General features: G+C 36.8%; 1 long non-coding RNA gene across 1 annotated transcript in view; it reads right to left on the minus strand.

Moving 5' to 3' along the window:
• Window positions 1-6,069, minus strand: part of LOC138352337 (uncharacterized) — an 8,221-nt gene extending 2,152 nt beyond the window's left edge. The window contains exons 1-3 of the long non-coding RNA XR_011222758.1: window positions 6,031-6,069; window positions 5,195-5,272; window positions 2,042-2,148 (exon numbers count right to left, since the gene is read on the minus strand). This is a non-coding gene — a long non-coding RNA (uncharacterized lncRNA). The remainder of the gene's footprint in view (window positions 1-2,041; window positions 2,149-5,194; window positions 5,273-6,030) is intronic.
• Between the last annotated feature and the right edge of the window lie 1,956 nt (window positions 6,070-8,025).

Genomic DNA, 8,025 nt, shown 5'->3' on the forward strand with positions numbered 1-8,025 from the left:
AAGTGGGGATGGAAGAATGTCTTCCAGGATTGGTATATCTCCATGTGTTTTTGACATATGGGTTTCCGTCATTTTGACAATATTCAGGATATCCCCTGATAAAAATGTCAATTTTGATAATTCCTTCATCATGTATTCCATTATGCCAAAACCATAATCATAATCATCTGTATCAAACCTTATTACAGGTAAAACCAGTAGGCAGTCTACTGTATTTTATCAAACCGTTATTAGTATAATAGATCTCGTAATAATTTTGCAAAAATAATGGCATTTACTATTTTTAAAAGATTATTAGCAAATTTACACAAATGGTGCATTCGGAAGACAAAACCAATTTTTCACTTTTGACAATTGAGCACCTGCTACATCCAGATTCTAGGGAGGAAAGGAAGGACGATCTTACTGGATCCCATAGCCTCTCCGAGGCACAAACCAGGCTTTTACACAAACCCCCCCCCCCCCCTGCACCCGAGCTTTTTAAAATAGTAAATGCCACTATTTTTGCAAAATTATTACGAGATCTATTATTCTAGAGAATAATGCATATAAATGCATATATGCATATAAATACAAAAGTAAATCAAATCTTATCCTTGTATAATATACAAGCTGATGTGAGATCCCTGTCTACAGGTGGACTGGAACTATTATCCAGTAGGCAGTCTACTGTATTTTATCAAACCGTTATTAGTATAATAGATCTCGTAATAATTTTGCAAAAATAATGGCATTTACTATTTTTAAAAGATTATTAGCAAATTTACACAAATGGTGCATTCGGAAGACAAAACCAATTTTTCACTTTTGACAATTGAGCACCTGCTACATCCAGATTCTAGGGAGGAAAGGAAGGACGATCTTACTGGATCCCATAGCCTCTCCGAGGCACAAACCAGGCTTTTACACAAACCCCCCCCCCCTGCACCCGAGCTTTTTAAAATAGTAAATGCCACTATTTTTGCAAAATTATTACGAGATCTATTATTCTAGAGAATAATGCATATAAATGCATATATGCATATAAATACAAAAGTAAATCAAATCTTATCCTTGTATAATATACAAGCTGATGTGAGATCCCTGTCTACAGGTGGACTGGAACTATTATCCAGTAGGCAGTCTACTGTATTTTATCAAACCGTTATTAGTATAATAGATCTCGTAATAATTTTGCAAAAATAATGGCATTTACTATTTTTAAAAGATTATTAGCAAATTTACACAAATGGTGCATTCGGAAGACAAAACCAATTTTTCACTTTTGACAATTGAGCACCTGCTACATCCAGATTCTAGGGAGGAAAGGAAGGACGATCTTACTGGATCCCATAGCCTCTCCGAGGCACAAACCAGGCTTTTACACAAACCCCCCCCCCCCCTGCACCCGAGCTTTTTAAAATAGTAAATGCCACTATTTTTGCAAAATTATTACGAGATCTATTATTCTAGAGAATAATGCATATAAATGCATATATGCATATAAATACAAAAGTAAATCAAATCTTATCCTTGTATAATATACAAGCTGATGTGAGATCCCTGTCTACAGGTGGACTGGAACTATTATCCAGTAGGCAGTCTACTGTATTTTATCAAACCGTTATTAGTATAATAGATCTCGTAATAATTTTGCAAAAATAATGGCATTTACTATTTTTAAAAGATTATTAGCAAATTTACACAAATGGTGCATTCGGAAGACAAAACCAATTTTTCACTTTTGACAATTGAGCACCTGCTACATCCAGATTCTAGGGAGGAAAGGAAGGACGATCTTACTGGATCCCATAGCCTCTCCGAGGCACAAACCAGGCTTTTACACAAACCCCCCCCCCTGCACCCGAGCTTTTTAAAATAGTAAATGCCATTATTTTTGCAAAATTATTACGAGATCTATTATACTAATAACGGTAAATAAATAATAAATAGTAAATAAATCAAAATCAGTTACATTATTTTATCTTATTCATAGCATAAATGTTCTCGAAGATTACTAAAAAGAAATTGAATTAGACTACAGCAAATTGGCAAACTTTACCTTGTATCTGTTTCCACCGAGTTTGTTTGGGGCGTTCTTCAACATATCAGCAATACTTGTCTCAACATCTCTTTCAGTTGCATTAGTGTGGGTGTTGATACAGGCTTCTGGAAATTTATAAGAATTAATTAATATATATAATTATAATTCACTTTGCTATTCCCCATTCCACAGTCCTCTCGTCCTTCCCACTTCCCTGTCCCCACATCATCCCCACTATTCCCACTTCCCTGTCCCATCGTCCTCCTTACCATTTTCCCCTCCCCTGTCCTTCTTCCTCCCCCACCATCTCCCATTCACCTGTCCCTTTGTCCTCCCCAGCATTCCCCTGTCCCCACCATCCCCAACTCCCCAGTCCCCTCGTCCTCCCCACCATTACCCTCTCCTCTGTCCCCTCGTCTTCCCCACCATACCCCCCTCTCGTCCTCCCCACCATTCCAAACTACCTCATCCGATGCATTCTATAATGGTCTGATGCTTCCATCAGAAAATTGGGAACATCAAATGATCTGATATTCCCATCACTGAAAAATAAGAACAGCTAAAAAAATGAAATGAAAAAAATAAAAAAATAAACTATACTCATGAAATGAACAGTATGGTAAACAACACAGCTCAATTTCAATGCAATGTCACACAAAATTATTAAATCGAAATGAAAATAAATTGAAATCTATGAAAATTCAAATTATCAATACAATCGGAAATATTGAAATAATATCGCAACATAATATAGTGTGGGTTGCTCTTACGTGCAACAGACGGTGCTGTTTTTCAAAAAAGGCATGGTTTTACCTGTCACAAGTGTGGCATCTATACTTATACTCACGAAATGAACGGTATGGTAAACAACATAGCTCAATTGCAATGCAATGTCACAATAACATTTAATAACAATAATAACAATAACATTTAAATATACTTTAAGATATAATCTAGAAGAAAATAAGAACATTGAAACGGTTCATGAACTCGATTTCAATAAAGGACACTATGGGGAACTTTGAAAAACAGTTAATGAGTATAATTAGACAGACTTGTTGCTAGGCAGAGGAGTAAATAATGAGATATATGGCAAATTTTGCAAAATATACGGCACACAAACATTCATACCCAAACAAAGCAAAATGCTAGGTAAGAACAAAGCAGTTGGCCCGTAGGGGAAAGGAGATACCCACAAGACTGGAATACAAGTCATTAACAAGCACACAAGTACTACACTACACAACAACCGCACTACTACCAGAACTGGACGAATCACTACCAAAACAACACATTGCACATCACTACCAAAACAACACAACACAACACAAGCATTGGCAAAGAATTATAGACCAGTTGCACTAACATCCCACATAATAAAATTATTTGAGAGTGATCAGGAGTCAGATTACTAGTTTTATAGAGACCAATGACCTCCACAATCCAGGCCAACAAGGATTTAGAGCAGTTTCTATGATCGAGCCACTGAGATCTATAAAGAATTCTGATCAAGAAAGAGATCTAGGGGTGGTTTTAGATAGAAAACTATAACCTGAGGATCATATTAAGAACATTCTGCGAGGGGCCTATGCTACACTTTTTAACTTTAGAATTGCTTTTAAATACATAGGTCAAAAAGTTTTAAAAGTTTTAAAAGTTTTTTAAACCTCTCGTGTATCATGAGTGTTAAAGCATCAGATGGTGCATTCAGATGATGAATATTACCTAGTTCCTTCATCTGGGAAGAATGAACACATATTGGTGCATTCGGATGATAAAAACTAACTACTGTAGTTTAATTGATCAACAGACTGTATATCATATGCAGACTGTATGTGGATCTGCGGGCCACTCCAAACAACAGCCTGGTGGACCAAGCTCCACCAGGGCTAAAGCACAAAGTGATATAGATGTGATAGAGAAACTAGGTCAAATGGAGGAGTAGGTCTGTATATTAAACAGCACCTGACGTGCACAGAGCTACTAAACTCAATGTGGTGGTAGAGTGGTGGGGGGGGGGGGGGGAAACATTGCAGAAAAAAACAAAAATACAATTTGGTCAACAAAACAGCATTGTTTAAAATAGAAGACATGGGTTGTCATTTTGGGGGTAAGGTAGGTTACATTGAGTTAATTAGTTAGTACTTAGTTTTTATCTTAAACTGGTTGGGAGAGGTACAGTGTTGCTGTGCTGGTGAAAGAACACCTAAAGGTAAATTAAATAATGATTGCGAATCCACAAGAAGTTGACATAATATCGCTAGAGATCTGCAATCAGGATGATAAACTTTCCTTAAAGAATTTGACAAACACTTGCTGATAGGACATGAAGTAAATGAAATGTATGTCAAGTTTTGTGAAATATATGATAAAAGCACAACAAAATTTGTACCAAAGGAGAGATGCAGAACTAGGAAAAGGGGTTTGTTCAACAGAAATTGCGAGAGGGCCTGAGACCCAAACACACACAAATGGAATCAATATATAGCAAGAGGCCAAACCCCCAAACATACAAGCGATGCAAAGATGCGAGAAACAGCAGCAGCATTAAGGAGAGGGACTTAAGGACCATAAATAAAGTGTGAAAATAAACTCGAGTAAATTTTTTTAACTACTCTCGACAGTGAAGAAAAACAAATATTCAGACGATTTGTGTTAGAATCATTAATCTTACACTTTCGGTCATATTCAACAACACAAATACATACACACACATTCCTGTTGCTGTAGCAAGTGAAGAATTACACACACAGATCACAATAACGTGATGCATCAAATGAACAAATCCACAAGGGCCGTGACGAGGATTCGAACCTGCGTCCGGGAGCATCCCAGACACTGCCTTAATCGACTGAGCTACAACAGGGTAAAAGGGTTGAAACCGAAGTTCTACTGAACTTACTGGATCCCATAGCCTCTCCGAGGCACAAACCAGGCTTTTACACAACCCCCCCCCCCTGCACCCGAGCTATGTCAACAGGCCGTTCTCCCTCTTCGCCCTTCCGAATGCACCATATCAGTAAATTTTTTAATAATCTTTTAAAAATAGTAAATGCCACTATTTTTGCAAAATTATTACGAGATCTATTATTCTATAGAATAATGCATATAAATGCATATATGCATATAAATACAAAACATAAATACAAAAGTAAATGTAAATAATTTTACCTTGCACCTAGATCCACCAAGCCTGTATGGCGCGCGTTTCAGTACTTCGGAAATCTAGAACTATCTTGAATCTCTAATCTGCAATGAAACAATACATATTATTGCACTTACCAAAACATGGATGAATGTAGAAAATACAGAACTATTAGCTGAATATCAAATAAATGGATTTAATCTATTTCACACAGATAGATATATTACACCGTGTATATTAGGTAATACCTAACATACACGCCTCCACACACACTACATTTGAAATGTAGTCTCAAAAAGACTACATTTCAACAGCAAAAATTACTCCATAAAAAAATAATTAAATTATTGACCAACATGAGAGAGGGTTAGCCAACATGAGGGTTGTGTTGATTGCCTGAAAATATTTAAATTGTGTAATGTATTGAATGGCATTTTTCAAGTTACAACATTTTTTAAATTACTGAACTAGGTTCTAGGCTTTGCTAGGCTTAATTCAATTATTACAGATAAGCCTAACCTAGCCTAGAACCCAGTGGGTTTTCTTCCTATTGGGGAGTGTTGTACATGCCTCGCCTCCACATACACACTAGCACAGCCAGGCCTCGCCTCCACATACACACTAGCACAGCCAGGCCTCGCCTCCACATACACCAGCACTGCCAGGCCTCGCCTCGCCTCCACATACACCAGCACTGCCAGGCCTCGCCTCCACATTTAAACCAACCAAGCCCACAAATACGTTAACATGGACCAGCATTACACCGTCTAACATACTCTGTCAGATGTAACAACTAAATTTGTGAATTCAAGACCAAATCTATTGTATAACACAGTGTTAGTACGAGAAAAACATTACTTACATTCGAAGCCGTGTTTTAAAATGGCGGCGGTCTTGTACTGACGCTCCAAACTGTGTGTTCGTTTGCGTATGATGAACGTGTGACAATTTACTACAACAATTATTTAATTATTCTTATTCTTTATTTTAATATTTTTAGGGTACATGAAATTTCAAACTTATTTGCACACAATAATATAATTGCATTGTCATAACCTTTATATATTACGGAAAATACGATGACATGAACGAAGTCAAAGTGAAGTTGAAGTCAAAGTCATTCGCCGAACGTATTAGTCATTTTTTTTCATACATACATAGTTGATTTACAAACATAATGTTGGATTTATAGATTTATTTATAAATTTGTATTTATTTACCTGTATTTACCCAAGTCTTTCCTAAATCTAAACTTATCCAATTTATACCCATTGTTTCGTGTTCTATCTTGTGTTGACAATTTTAATACCCTATTAATATCCCCTTTGTTATATCTATTCAGGAAATTGTGGTTGATCTCGAACCCATTGATAATGTGACGACTTATACAGAATTTTGTAACTATATCATCAAGATTGTAACCAGCTTAGCTAAATGTAGTGTGGGGTTCAGTCCCTAAGCCCATATATGTGCCTCTCTAACCATTTAGGTTACAGGGCAAAAACATAAAAACAAAGGTAACTGCAGAAGGCCTATTGGCCCATACCAGGCAGCTCCTATCTATAACAGATAAACACTAAGTACTACCTAATTAACTCAATGTAACCTACCAACCTAACCCCCAAAATGTCAATCCATATCTTTTATTTTAAACAATGCTGTTTTGTTGACCAAATTGTATTTTTACTCTTTTTCTGTCATGTTTCTCCCACCCCTGTTTTTTCCCTTTTTTCTTATTTTTTCTCAACATAATTCATACTTTAATTATGCGGATCAGGACATCACCTGATCAAACACATCAAACATCGTTTGACCACCATCAAACACACACATTTCGTGTGTGTTTGACGCTCACTGATATGTACCAGCGTTGTTTTATATATGGTGCTATTCTATCTTACGCTTTGTTGCTCTTTTTTACCTACGGGCTCATAGAACATTCTATTGCGAAAACATTGGCACAAAAATGAATGACGTACATACAATAATAATGTCAGGACAGTGATATAATTATAAACTTTCAAAGCACTGTATCGCCTATGTGTCGTCTTGTCACCAATACTGGGTAACAGTTCCGCCACTTCCCACACTCTTGCGGGTGGGCAGCGACCATTATTCTACGTTTATATTCATATCACCGTGTTGGGAATTTCATTGCGAGTACATTGATACCAAAATTAACGCTGTAGGACAAGTGTGGAAGTGATAACAATCCCAAGAGTAAAAACATTTTGTTGCTCTTGGGCACTCACGGCGAGTCATCTACGTAGGTATTTATTGGGTGCTGGTATTCATATAACTTTTGGTGACCGTTTTTGCTGATTTTCTTCTAGAGAATGTTATTGCGAACACGTTGGTACCAAAATGAAATACATAGCTCGAGAACTAAGGTCAGGAGAGTAAAAAGAGTATACACATTTTTGTTTTGACGCTTAATTAAGGTTATTGTGAGTACTCATCGCCTGCCTAGAAACTGGAACTAGTAATTCCATCTATCATACATATCATACAAGAGGAGCCACACATCTATGGATCATCCAATAAAATCAGCAGACTTCTAGATGTTACTACTGCTCGGCTTAGACTCGGTTACAAGTATCTCTGGGAATTCTCATTATCTGCTGATGTAGACCTGACCAAATGTAAACTGTGTCAACAAAATTATTCGCACACCCTCCGTCACTATGTGATGGAGTGCGAAAAGATACATGAATTTAGAGACAATTCTATAACCAATGTTCCAGCGATGTGTCAATATTTCATTCAAAATGATCTGCTACCAGAAATTTTAGCCAAATATCCCCAGTTTGCTAACTGTAGATAACAACTAAGTGATTGTAACCTATCCACCGCTGCC

The sequence above is a fragment of the Procambarus clarkii genome, chromosome 53, assembly GCF_040958095.1.
Source record: "Procambarus clarkii isolate CNS0578487 chromosome 53, FALCON_Pclarkii_2.0, whole genome shotgun sequence".
Classification (NCBI taxonomy): Eukaryota; Metazoa; Arthropoda; class Malacostraca; order Decapoda; family Cambaridae; genus Procambarus; species Procambarus clarkii.